Genomic DNA, 13265 nt, shown 5'->3' with positions numbered 1-13265 from the left:
ACATGCATCAGGTTCCCCAACCTCTGGCTTTCCCGCAGCTCAGTCAGTTCCCTCGTGAGAGTTTCACAAATGTGCCTTCAAAGAAATGATGATCCTGTGATGGATATGCCAGTTATCCTGATAGGATCATTACCCAGCGTATACATGTAGTGGAGTGTCATGAATATGGACAAATATGATGTGGGAATTATAAAAACTTTAAGAAATTGTGCTAAAAAGTCCAAACATAATCGTTTTTGTTTTTCATGCTGTTTTTGGGAGATCTCCAAAATGTTATTTAAAACACAAACACACTTGCTTTACTGGTTTGCATTGGTGCATTCTGTCCTTCCCAAGATAAAGCGCTGTGGGCTGGTCAACCCGCAGCTTGAGAGCAAGAGGTCTCTTCCCCAGGTCCTTCCTCCATCTGTTGGAATGAGGCGTGTGGGGGCGGCTGCCGCCACCCGAGGGTTGGAGCCGCGCCCCTGCCCAGGCGCTCCCCGCGCGATCTGTGCGGGGACTGGAGGAAGAGGACCTGGCAGCAGGATCGGACCTCCTCTCTCCACTCGAGAACCCTGAGTCTGGCGACTGAGACGCGGCAACCCGGGAGGTGCCATGGGAGCCGGCGGGGTGGAGGCGGCCTGGGGCAGGGCCGGCGCGAGGCTGGGCGGGACGGGGGCGGGGCGGCGCGCAGGCTGCGCTGGGTGCGCGGGGAGGGGGGGGAGCTCCTCCCACTGCGCTCCGGGAATTGCAAGCGCTGGGCAGCGGCGGGTGTGCGGTTCCGCGCTACCGCTGCCGCCACCTCCTCCCAAGAGAACTGGGTCCGGTGCTGCTGGTGACTGGGCGATATGAAGCGGCTCCCCACAGCGCGGCCGGATCGCTGGGATGTGGCTCAAGCCCGAGGAGGTGCTGGTGAAGAACCCTGAAGCTCTGGGTGGCCCAGGGTAGCAGCGGGTACTTCTTGGCACAGCGGCGCCGCGGGCACGGCGAGGGGATCGGTCACCTCACCGGTAAGGGGGGGCGGGGGTGAGCCGGGCCTGGGGTCTCGCTTCCGACCGCGCCCGCCGCTCCCAGCCCAGGATTGGGACCAGGAAACGTGGGAGGCGCCTCTGCAGCCTGCGGGGCTGAGAGGGTCTCGGGTGTGGTGCGGACGCTGCCTGGGCGGCCGGGCGGGCTGCGCGGGGTTCGCGGGGCGGGGCCAGTGCGCGGCTGCGAGGGGTTCGCCGGGAGCGCTCCCCCTGCTGCGCTTGCGGATGTATGAGCGCTGGGCACCCGCGAGCCTGCGTTTCCGCGCAGCAGCTGCCCCGCCTCCTCCCGAGGGAGCTGGGCCACGTGTGACCTTGGCTCCGGCTACCTGAAGGGGGGCACCAGAAGAAAGGGAAACAACCCCACGAGGTGCTGCTGAAGGACGCCCTGAAGCTCTGGGTGAACCAGTGGAATAGCGGCTCCTTCATCCTAGGTCGGGGTGGCGGGCAGGCGAGGGGGGCGGCGGCCTCAGCCATAAGGGGCTCGCGGGCGTGGCCGGCCCTCAGCTCCCAGCCCGGGACTGAATCGGAGGTGGGGATTTCTTGGGAGACATGGGGTCAGGATGGCCCTGCCTCGGGTTCATTTTGCTTTCTTCTGCATTTCTTGGGCACGTCTGGTAAAGACTGCGTCTAGGTTCGTTGTTTGGCTTTTGCATGTTGGTGTTTAATTGTTCAGCAAGATTTCTTGAATGTTATCCTTCCCCATTGATGCGCCTTTGTTCCTGAGTTAAAGACTGTCAGTCTGCCTCCGGGCTCTGCGCTGGTCCACTGACCTGTGTTGAGTCTACTGCTGGCAGCACACCGTCTTGATGACTGTGGCTTCGTAGTAAAACTTGAAAACATGTAGCGTTCCTCCAACTATGTTTTTCTTAAGTATTGTGGTGCCTTCTTCTAAGTCTCTCTTTTTTTTTTTAAACTTTTTTGTGAGTTGTCAGTACTTCCAAAATAGCACGATGGTATTTTCATTGGGGTTTCATTGAAGCCGTAAGTCAAGTTGGGAGGACCTGACATCTGAACAGTATTGACTCTTCCAACCTATGTATATGGAGTATCTCTATTTCCATCTTCTTTTTTTTTTAAAGGAAAATATAAAACATTTATTGTGTTTCTGTATGTAGAAAATTCAAGATAACCCATAGATAAATTATTACAAGAAGCATTCATAATTCTAAAAATAACACATTTGCTGAATACAAGGTTATATTAAAAAAACAGTGCTGTTTCTACATTCCAGCAAAAAGATGTAGAAGTTTAAAGTTTTTAAAATTGTATTTTATAGCAACATGCAAATTGTTTATATAAAAGATAAGAATATCAGAAAATTAAAAACCTACAGAGAAAAAAATTGAGCTTTTGACAAAAATTAAAGAACACATAAATGGTGATATACAATATATTTTTGGATCAAAAGCTTCAGTATTATAAAGGTGTTAGAGCAGTCCCAACTGAAATCTGAGCAAAGTTTGTAGTTTTTCTTTTCTTTTTTTCTCTTTTGGTGTTTGATACATTCTGTTATTTTCCTTTCCCCCCACCCCTCCCACCCCTCTTTTCCCTCTATAGAGTCCCTCCTTCTTCCATTCTTGCTCCCCTCCGACACCCATTATGTGTCATCATCCACTTATCAGAGAGATTTCTTTCCTCAGATTCATGTAGATTTATGCGTGTACATCCTGTGCATATTCAATTAGGCTGTGCCTGACAAAAGTATTTCTTACTTGTCAATGGTGTCTACTCCCCCTGCCCAAGTTACAGCTTTGTGTTGCTGGAGTGTTGGAAAGCAGTTGTCATGTTATCCTTCTTCCCTGCAGCTCTGCTATGCTTCTTAGTTCCTTAAGTTTTTCTTGATTTTTTCCTTTATTTTTCTAAAGGAAAGCATGTCATTTTTGAACAAAGTTTTATTTCTCTACTCTATACCTTCTTTTTCCTCTTTTTGTCTTAGCATATTAGCTGTATCTTTGAGTATGATGTTGAATAAGAGTGATAGAAGTTGTCTTTACCTTGTTCCTGGTTATAAGGAAAGTGTTGCATTTCTCCGTAAGTATGATGTTAATTGTAGGGTTTTGGGGGAAGAAGGTAACTGATATTATCAAGTTAGACAAGTTCTTGATTTCTCGTTTGCTATTTTTTTTCCTTTAATCATGATTGGGTGTTCGATTTTTGTCAAATGCTTTGTGTATCAATTGGAATGATTTTGTGATTCCCCCCCCCCACTTCTCTGTTGATTAATTTTTGAATGCAGGACCATTCTTGCATATTTGGAGCAAGTCCCACTAGATCATGAGATATAATTTCTTTTATATGTTGGTGTATCCTGTTTGCTGGTGGAATTTTTTGTGGTGTAAACAACTGAAGTCAGGGCGTTGAGCATACTAGGCGAGCACTCTGCCACTGAGCTACAACCCTAGCGCCTCCCCTGTTTTTTTTTTTTTTTTTTTTTGCTTTCTGTGACTGTGAGGATGGGTTTCTTGTGAGCCTCTGCTTTCTTTTCTTCCTTTTTTTTTTTTTTTTAAGTCTACTCTGACAATCCCTGGGTGCTTTTGGTTGTTGTATTTAGACCATTCATATGTAAAGTGATTGTTGGCACTGTTGGATGAATCTCTACCATGTTTGTAACTGCTTTCTATTTGTTGCTCTGTTCTTTTTCTTTTGAATCACTTTTCCTGACTTCTTTACCAATCGAATACTTTGTGATTCCTTTGGTTTATCTATTATCTTGCCAAAAATACCTTGAAAAGAATTTGTAGTATATATTTCTTGTTTGGAACATAATTTCCAGATTAGTCTATGTCTACCTTTAAATATTATGGTGTTTCACATGAAATGTAGTCTTTTTTTTTTCTTGTACTGTAGATTGAACCGAGGGACGCTTAACCTCTGAGCCGTATCCCCGGTCCATTTTTAGTTTTGTTTTGAGACAAGGTCTGAGTTGCTGAGGCTGGCCTTATACTTGTGATCCTCCTGCCTCAGCCTCCTGAGCCACTGGGATTGTAGGTGTACAGCACCATGCATGGCTGAGATGCAGAGATCATAGCATTCCCAGATCCTGTCATCTTTTATGACATTGTTGTCATTCATTTCACTTATTTACATACAGTAGTCACTCAATAAATGTTTTGTTAACCCTTTAAACATTTCTTTTAAGATTACTTATGAATAGGAAAAATAAGAAACTAATTTATACTCATTTCTTTTCAGACACATTTCTCTTCTTTATATAGCTCAGAGCTACCTGACCTATGTGTTTTTTTTCTCTCTGAAGAATTTGATGGTTGGGTCTGCTGGAATTGAATTTCCTGTCTTGTTCAAGAAAATCTTTGTTTTTCAATTATGAAGGATAATTTCACTGGACCCAGCCTGGCCAGTAGTTGATGCTAGTAATCCTGCCAATTTGGGTGACTGAGGCAGGAGGATCACAAGTTTGAGGCCAGCCTCTGCAATTTATTGAATCCCTGTCTCAAAATGAACAAAACAACCAGGGGTGTGGCTCACTGGTAGAGCACCCCTGGATTCAATACCAAGTATCCAATTAAGAAAAAAAAAAGACCTCACTGCACATAGACTTATCGGTTGGTGATTCCTTTCTTTCAACTATTTCAATTCCCTTTAGCGCATGCTTGGAGAAGTCTGCTGTAATTATGGTGTTCTTCCTATGTTGTCTGCTTCACACCCCAGCTTCCTTAAAGATTTTTTTTTGGTTTCTGCAATTTGAATATGATATACCTCAGTGTAGATTTGTAAATATTTTTCCTTTTTTTTATATAATTTTCTGCGTGGTGTTCTCTGTACTTCTTGGAGCTGTGATCTGGGGTGTGTCATTAATTTTGGAAAATTCTTGGTCTTTATTGCTTCACATGATTGCTTTCCTCTTCTCCTGTTTTTCCAGTTTGGGGTTCTTATTCTTTTGGGAATTATCCACAGCACTCAGATATTCTGTACTTCCTGTGTCTCTCTCTGTCTCTCTCTTTTGACTTTTCAGTGGGAGTTTCTGTTGATCTGCCTTCAAGTTCACTGATTGTTTTCTTGACTATCCCATCTACTAATGAGACATCAAGGGCAATCTTCATTTTTGTTTATTTCTATTTATTTTGTTTTTCATTTCTTAGAGTTTCCATCTCTCTGCTTTCATGACTTAGTCTTCCATACTCTGTACCTTTTCTTTAGAGCCCTTCACCTATAAATCACAATTATTTAAAAAATTCTCTCAAAGTACCAAGATCTTTCATATCTGTGTGTCATTCCGATGCATGCTTTATCTTTTAATAATCTTGTTTTTTCTTGCATACTGACATGTTTATATATATATATATATATATATATACACATATATATATATACATACACATAATAAGGAACTTATTATGTATACATATATATAAGTAATAACCATTGAGGAAATCATCTTCAGTGTGAGTTTTGCTATTCTGACTGGGACTTGGTTCTTTGCAGTTTACTGTAGCTGAAGGTACCAGAGGCCTCACATTCCTCCATTTCCCTGGTTGGGTCTCCCCTCTGTCCCTGGGTTCAGAACTTCCCAGTCTCCCTGCTCTTTGAAGCTGTCATCTGCTCTCATTTATCCTGGAGCTTTTGCTGTTGGCAAGGGGGAGGGGCCTAGAATCATCAGTCAATCTCAGTCATCAGTGGACCTGTGACCCTGACCTGTGACCTTCCCATGTGATTCCTAGTCACTTCCTCCCACTTCTTGGTGAGAGAAAAACCGGAAGAGACACAGGAGCCAGAGAAGTACCTTCCTCAGCTGGGGTGGAGCCCTGAGGATGCCGCATGGCCTTATTCTTCCCTTGTCCAGAGAGCTGGGCAGGTGTCCCTGGGGTCTTTCAGTGGGAACTGGTGGGGTTCTGGTGAGAACACCTGTGCTGCCTTGGGGTCCCTTAAGACTGCAGCACCAGGAGTTTCTTATTCTTGTTCACACTCAGTCACCTGCAGTTTGTCAGACTCAATACTGAAGTGTCCTCCAGTTCATGACCTCAACACTGGGGGAGCAGGTCCCAGCTGTGTCCCTGGGAATTCCCCTGTGCCACTTTAGCTTTGGGGGTTATGGTTTGACCTGTGACCTCAGTTCTTCGATTAATCCAAGAAAAGCCTCTGATTTGCAGTCTGCTTGGCCTCTGCTTGTATTTATGGGAGGTATGCTTCCCAAGCTCTTTGCATGCTGAAACTGAAGCTGGAAGTCCCTTTGTGGCTTTTTGATTGCTGCCCTGCCCACCTGCCCATCATTTGAAGGGGCTGGGTTGACACAGACCTCCTGACCTTTTCAGAAGCTTGTGAGAGAAATCTCCACTGTGCTTCAAAACTCGGCACCCCTCTGTGGCTGTCCAGTTGCTGTACAACCTCCCTGCTCCCTTCTTTCCATGTCACCTAGAGTCCCCCAGGCTGCTGTTACAAACTCTGCATGGGTTCTGTCACAGATGTCTTAGAAGCACTTCATGGGATGGGCTCCTTTCTGGGCTTCCTCAGTGTCTCCATCAGCATCCCTCTGTGTTTGCTAGACAAATGTGGCGTTTCACTGGCCTTTAGAAAACAGAGCTTTAAGCTCCCTTTCCCCAGCCTGTTTCTTACCACTGAGCCTCCTTAAGCTGCCGGTGGATTGTGTATTAAGTGTCAGCTCTCCATCCAGGAGACAAGACAGCCTTCCTGCCCCCCATTCACCTGACATCCAGTAACATAACCAGTAGGGGACGGGACTTGCCAAAGCAATAATTAATATAAAAATCCCATGTGTCCTTCCTTCTGCTGGGGAAAGTCATCATGTAGGGCAGGTGAGGGAGGTGTAGGTGCCTGTCATCTGGGAATATGGAGCACAGGGTGAGGAGGGTGTCTCTTGGGTGTGGAGGTTGGCAGCAAGAGAGAGTTGATCAGCAAGTAAATATATCAAGGGTGGTGGAGGCTGGGTTTCTCTGTTGCAGAGCAGAGCTGTGAACATGGAAAGAAGAAAGAGTGAACACGGGGAGTGGATCGCAGGACGCATCATCGTGAACTCAGTTTTTCTGTATGTAGACTAGGTATACATACACACAGACTATGTCATTGCATTAGAGATGTGTATGCCTGTGTGTAAATACATGTGTCATATGTACACACACAGACCTAGCTCTTTCCAGAGAGGTCCTGGGGTTACCCTGTTAGCAATGAGCTCTCACATACCTGCTTTATATTTTATTTTGTAGCAGGGATTGAACCTAGGGCCATGTAACCACTGATCCACATCCCCAGCCCTTTTTATTTTTTTATTTTGAGCCACTGTTGTGCTAAGTTGCTTAGGGCCTCGATATGTTGCTGAGGATGCCTTTGAACTCACAATCCTCCTGCCTCAGCCTCCCAAGCCACTGGAATGACACGTGGCTTTTGTGTAGCAATCCTCATAAAAGGAAATAGAATTCCTGGGAAAAATGTCCAATTTCAGGGCTGGAGCAGGGAAAGTACAAGCGATGTTGGAATATTTTATTGTGACAGAAACTATGAAAAACCATGAGTACATGTCCAAAGGACATAGAACCCAACTTGAAGGGATTCTTACCTGCCAAACCTGGGACAATTAAAGCATCCAAGTAAATAATAGTAATGAATTATTACTACTTTGAATAAAAGCAGGAAAGATGAGACCATACTGATAAAAGTGAATAAATTGAAAGTTTGAGGGATGGTAAATTTACATAACTTCATCGTTTCTCTGTAGGAGGCTTGTGAGTTACAAGGTGAAAAGGAATAAGTTCATGGTGCAGAGCCCAAGCAGCCACTAACTTAAGAGACCAAGTGAACATCACCAGGAGTGAAACAAGTTGAAATTGTGTCCACCTGAGAGGATGTGATGCATAGCATTCCTTCTGTGAGGCTGGCCAGAGACTTTAACCTGAATCTAATCAGCGTCAGGCAAGCCAAAACTGGGATTTGCTGCTGAAGAACTGACCACTAATCTTTGAAACCGTCAAGCTCATGGAAGTCAAAGATGTCTTGAGAGATGTGAGGGCTCAAGGCAGTGGGAGATTTTGAACATGTCCAATGTTGTAGAGTCACAAGACAGGCAGTTCTCAACTCCTGTTGGCTGGACTTAGAGTCTTTAATTCTACAATGGTGTACAAGCGACATGTGTTCAGTAGAAACTGTACAGGCAGTTTTTATTTTTAATAACTTTTTAGATGTTAACAGAAGTTTATTTATTTTTTTATTTTTATGAACGCTGAGGTTGGAACCCAGTGCCTCCCACATGACAGGCAAGCACTCTGCCACTGAGCCCCAGACCCAGGCCCCGTCCATGCAGTTTTGAATTTGGATCTTTTCCTGGGGGTGTGCCCTGGTCCTCTCTGATGTGGGGCAGCTGCAGAGAGCTCCAGGCCCCAGCCAGCCTGGGATCATGAGGGCCATCCAGTGACAGTGTGCCCTGCGGCCAAGCGGGAGGAACAAGTGGATACATCCCATGCATTTCCCAGTCGCAGTGTGTTTGTTCCCCTTAGGACGTGTTTGTGAGGCACTTGGAAACTGGCGGGATCTGAGGAGCAGAGGGTAGGAATGTCCCAGTGTTAACTTTCTGAATTGTGGGGTGCGCTGTTGCGTCAGCACACGTCCCTGCTGGTGTGAAACATGCTGCACACTCTGGGGTGATGGGGTGGCAGGTCAGTGACATACTCCTTAATGATTCAACTTCCTTTAACATTGGGGTCTTAAACCAAAATAAACTCCTCAGGCCACTCAGGGCCCCCTTGGAGCCTAGCAGTGAAGGATCATAGGCAAAGGAAGGTGAAGGGCTTCAGCTCCTCCAGGGAGGAGGGAGTTGGTTTGTTCACCTGCCAGTGATTCAGGATGCCATTCATCACAGCAGAAGGTCAGTCCTTCACCTGCTACCTGTGCCTTCTGTCCTGCGGGGTCTTGGATGTGTTGTCATATTTCTCAGGGTACCTTTCTGGAGTAGAAAGGGATTATTCTTCCATGTGAGATGTGGATATGATGAAGATCCTAACGAGCAAAACTTACCTGGTGCTTGAAGGGCGTGGCAATAGTCTAGGTACTCTGAATGATGACTTAATTTCCATAATTACCCTTGGAGGCATATTGTGGTTACTTTATCTTCCAAAGAGACCAGGGCACAGAGAAATCAAGTAACCTGCCTAAGGCCACACAGCTTGAAAGTGGTAGAGCTGGGGTTCACATCGGACAGTCTGACTCCAACTGCAGATGCTGGGGAAATGGGTGTGAGGAAGCTAGAGCTCTGGGTCCCATGGAGCTCTGACTGTGCAGGGTGTCATTGCTATGCCTGGGCTCTCACCAGTGACCATGCTGCCTGCGCATGTGGAGTGGCAGCTGCACACTGGCTGCTAATCTGCCTGTCCCTGAGCTCACAGGTGTGTTTGCCTCTCTTTTGCCTTGCAGGTGGCCCAGTGGGTGCTCTGGAGGCAGTGCTGGATTCCACCACTGAGGTCGCTCCCTTTCAAGTTCTGCTTCAAGTTCCCGGCTCACAGGTGTACTCTCCCATAGCATGTGGAGAGTTCCTGGATGGATCCGACATTCACTGGGCCATAGCCACTGGTGAGTCTTGTTCCCGTTGGAATGTTCCAGACCCTGAGGTCTGAGCATGCGGAGCATCTGCTTGTTGATGAGCCTGCCCGGGGAGCCTCAACTACTTTCAGGAGCTCTGTGCTTTCCTCCACGTGTCTGTCTCTTTCTTAGTGATCAGAAGTACACTGAGCTGTGAGCATGAGTGAGCCATGCGTCTGAGGGGTGTGTTTCATGCACTCACGTGTTGTTGGGTATGAAGTGGCCGTTTCCTTTATGGTCTTGGTGTCTGATTAACAGGGGTTTTCCCGGGTGTGTGCATGTGTGGTAATAGCCGGGAGCAAAGTCCAAGGGCTGTGTCTAACTTGGGCAGTCTCCTCCTCATGTTGCACGTCTGTACCAAGAGTCTGCATCACTGGGCTGCCGGGTGCTGAGGAAGTTTAAAACTCCCTTCCTCCTGCACCTGACGGTCCTGTTCCTTTTGGGCATTAGCTGGTAGCTAGTCATGTTCCTGGAATTGTCACAGCCCAAGAAGCCCGTTCTGTTATATATAATCCCAAAACCATGCCTTCATTTTGCCTACACTTGTAATAAGTGTTCACCTTCCAGAGAGTAAAAAATAGGGGAAAAAAATCATCTGTAATCCTTCATCCAGTTTTAAAGTGTTAACCCATCTGTATAAAGTTAAAAAGGGTTTTATTGAATTATTTATCAACTTACTTTATTAGGTACCATAAACTTCCAATATCACCTCCTGTCTATAACAAAATTTCCCCTGGAAAAATACTGAGCATAGGAAGAGGAGATTTTTCATTCCCATCCCCCATCCAGTCTTAATCATTGTTCAACTCTCCCTGTTTCTTTCTCAGTCTGTTTATTTTTTTCCATTCATGTTCCATTTTAACTGTTCCATTTTACCCAAGATTCATTGCGACATATTCATACATGCACATAATGTAATGTCAATTTCATTTCCCAGCACCTCCCTGTTTTTAATTAGGACAAATCATCTTATTTTTATCTAAAGTGATAAAAAATATGAATGCTCAATGTAAACATATCAACCTTGAAAAGTAGAAAGAAGAAAATATCCAGCCCTCTGTGGTGGGACATACCTGTAATCCCAATGACTTGGGAGGCTGAGACAGGAGGATCCCGAGTTCAGTAATAGCCCCAGCAAAGGCGAGGTGTTAAGCAACCCAGTGAGACCCTGTCTCTTATTAAAATATAAATTAGAGCTGGCGATGTGGCTAAGTGATCGAGTGCCTCTGAGTTCGATCCCTGGCACCCCAACCCTGCCCACTCCAAATAAAAGAAAATATCTGTTGCCACAAATCCTAACCATCCAAAATAGCCTCAAGGGTAGTTACAAAGATGGGTAGAAATGCTCTTATATAATGTAACTTGTCTGCCAGTTCTGGTTTATATTAAAAGTATTAGGTTTAGTCAATTTTCAATAAATGGAAGGAAATGGAAGTAAAACAAAATTAAACTTCCAATAAATGTTTAATAGAAGAAAGATTCTTTTTCTAAAAATTTCACATGAGGTCAGGGGAAGAGATTTTTGAAAGCATTATAAGGTTAGCATCGTGGTATTTGAGACACAGTGCTTCGGTTTGACTGTGTTCTTGGACATCCCCATGCTACAGGACCTGGGTACAGCATTCTTATTCTCCTGCTTCACCAACCTCTTACCTTACAAAATTATTTTACATTGTAATTCTCATTCTGTCCTGTAATGGTGTTTTCTGTCACTGTCTCAGTTCTGCATTTATATGTCTTTCATGCTTCCACTCAGGTATGGTTCTCTCAATGCAGAATTTTTTATTTTGGTTCATCTCTTAACTGGCTGGATTCCTGTGTGTGTGTGTGTGTGTGTGTGTGTTTTCTCTCTCTTAGTGGTCTCATGAGTGTCCTGTTCTCTGAATGTTTTCACTTGCGCCATTGTCTGCCCCTTGCTTTTGGACTTGAATGATGCCTTGGCTGGGCGTGGTCGTGGTGGGCTACGCTCTAGAGCTCAGTGGCTGTTGCTCTGGGGTCTTCCAGGATGTGAGGCAGCTACATGGGGGTCATCAGGCTGCTCTCATGGGCCTCCCCCATCCCTGCAGCTTATGGCAATGTGCTTTCACTGCATACAACTGCCTTTGTCACTGCCCTTTGGTACCTTGATCAGAATCTGTTACAGCCACAAGCATGTGTTAACATTTTCTGTGACTGTGCTGTGGCATCCTGCAGTTTGACTTCTTTAATCATTTTCTCATGGGAAATTTCTTATGTCTTTCTGCATGTGTATTATAGTCTACATTCTATTTGTTGAGTTCTCCATTTAAAGACATTTTATGTTGACTAGCTATTCTTTGTCTTTGCTTTTCACCTGTACTATCCATTCTGTACATTAATTTATTGAATTAGTAATACAGCTTTCAGCATTGTTTTCTGTACCTCAGTATTAACTTAGTTACTAGTTTTTATCAGATTGTTTTGACCCTTAGTTCATTGCTCTATACCTTTACTTCCTTTTTTAACTCTTATTTCCTCATTTCATTTGTGAGTTCTTGTTTGGTTGAATTTATGTTCTTAGTTGATTGCTTTGGAGCACAAAGCATTTGTGAGAATTTCCTTTTCTTCTTGGAGGGTTGACTTCCTTCTAGGTTGTGTCTCATCTTCAAGACATTTTGTCTCATGTTTCTGTTCTCTTGCTGTTCATTGTACACTTCCTGTGCTGCATGTCCTCATCTTGGCATTGTTATTTAAGACATTATGGAAGCAGGAATGTGGTGGGGGCACATTTTTAACTTGGGGGCAGAGCAGAACTTTTTAACTTGGGGGGACTGGTCTACTGCTGGTGTAGGAATGGGGTGTGGTAAGGAATGGGGTGTGGGATCCTCTCCTTGTGTTTTTCCCAGACCCACTCTTATGTAGGCAAAAGAGTTGATCTTGCTCTGGATTTGGAGCTCTTGATACAAATATGTGAATTTTTGTCTCCTTGCTAGTTTGGCTTCTGGGGAGTTGGCCGGGTGGGGAGTTAGTGCTATCTCTGCTGTGTTCCTAAATCCACCCCTTCAAATGTACAGCCATGTAATGTAGTTCTTAACGGCTGCATAGCATTCAACCCTCTGGCTGTAGGTCGATTCACTCATCTGGTTCTTTAGTAGATACTTAATTGGTTCTGATTTTTCAGTACTTTCAAAACAACCAAGCATCTATTACATCTGTACTCTTCTCCTGGGCTGGCTTTGAAGACTTTTGCATTTTAGCTGAAAAGAAAAAATAGAATTTTGGATTGTTATTTGCTGATGCTTGAAGTTTGACTCCCTCTTTATTGGGGATCTGAATTTGCATCTTTTCTCTTTCAGTTCAACTTGTAATCCCTTGTGTTGATATCCAGAAATTGGAAAGGACGTGCAACGTCTTTCTGGCGAACACCATCCAGATCACCATGCAGAATAAGGAGCATGACTCCTCCATGTTTCTGATCCTGGATGCGGTCTTGAAGATCATGGAGCAGCTGGTAGATGTGATGCTGCAGAGCCTGCTGGATAATGAGTTCTGGAGCCAGATGTGCAGGAGCCAAGCCAGCTCACCAAGAGGTAGAGCTTCAGTTCCATGGTGTCCCTCAGCTGCTTGACCTTTCCATGCACTTTGGTTTGCACCTTCTGGTTGTGAGATCATCCCTGTGTCCCTGGGCATTGATTTCTCATCTGAAGTCCAAACCCAGTGTGTGAGCTGGACTTTGATTTCAGGTTTGCAGATCATAAC

The 13265-nt window shown here is 45.0% G+C and overlaps 1 pseudogene; it reads left to right on the top strand.

Annotated features, from left to right (window-relative positions):
- The first annotated feature begins 864 nt into the window (after positions 1-864).
- LOC124973967 (GRIP and coiled-coil domain-containing protein 2-like) overlaps positions 865-13265 on the top strand; it is a 30399-nt pseudogene continuing 17998 nt past the window's right edge.

This window comes from Sciurus carolinensis, unplaced genomic scaffold (genome assembly GCF_902686445.1).
Source record: "Sciurus carolinensis unplaced genomic scaffold, mSciCar1.2, whole genome shotgun sequence".
In the NCBI taxonomy this organism is placed as follows: Eukaryota; Metazoa; Chordata; class Mammalia; order Rodentia; family Sciuridae; genus Sciurus; species Sciurus carolinensis.
This window is presented reverse-complemented; position numbering and strand designations above follow the sequence as displayed.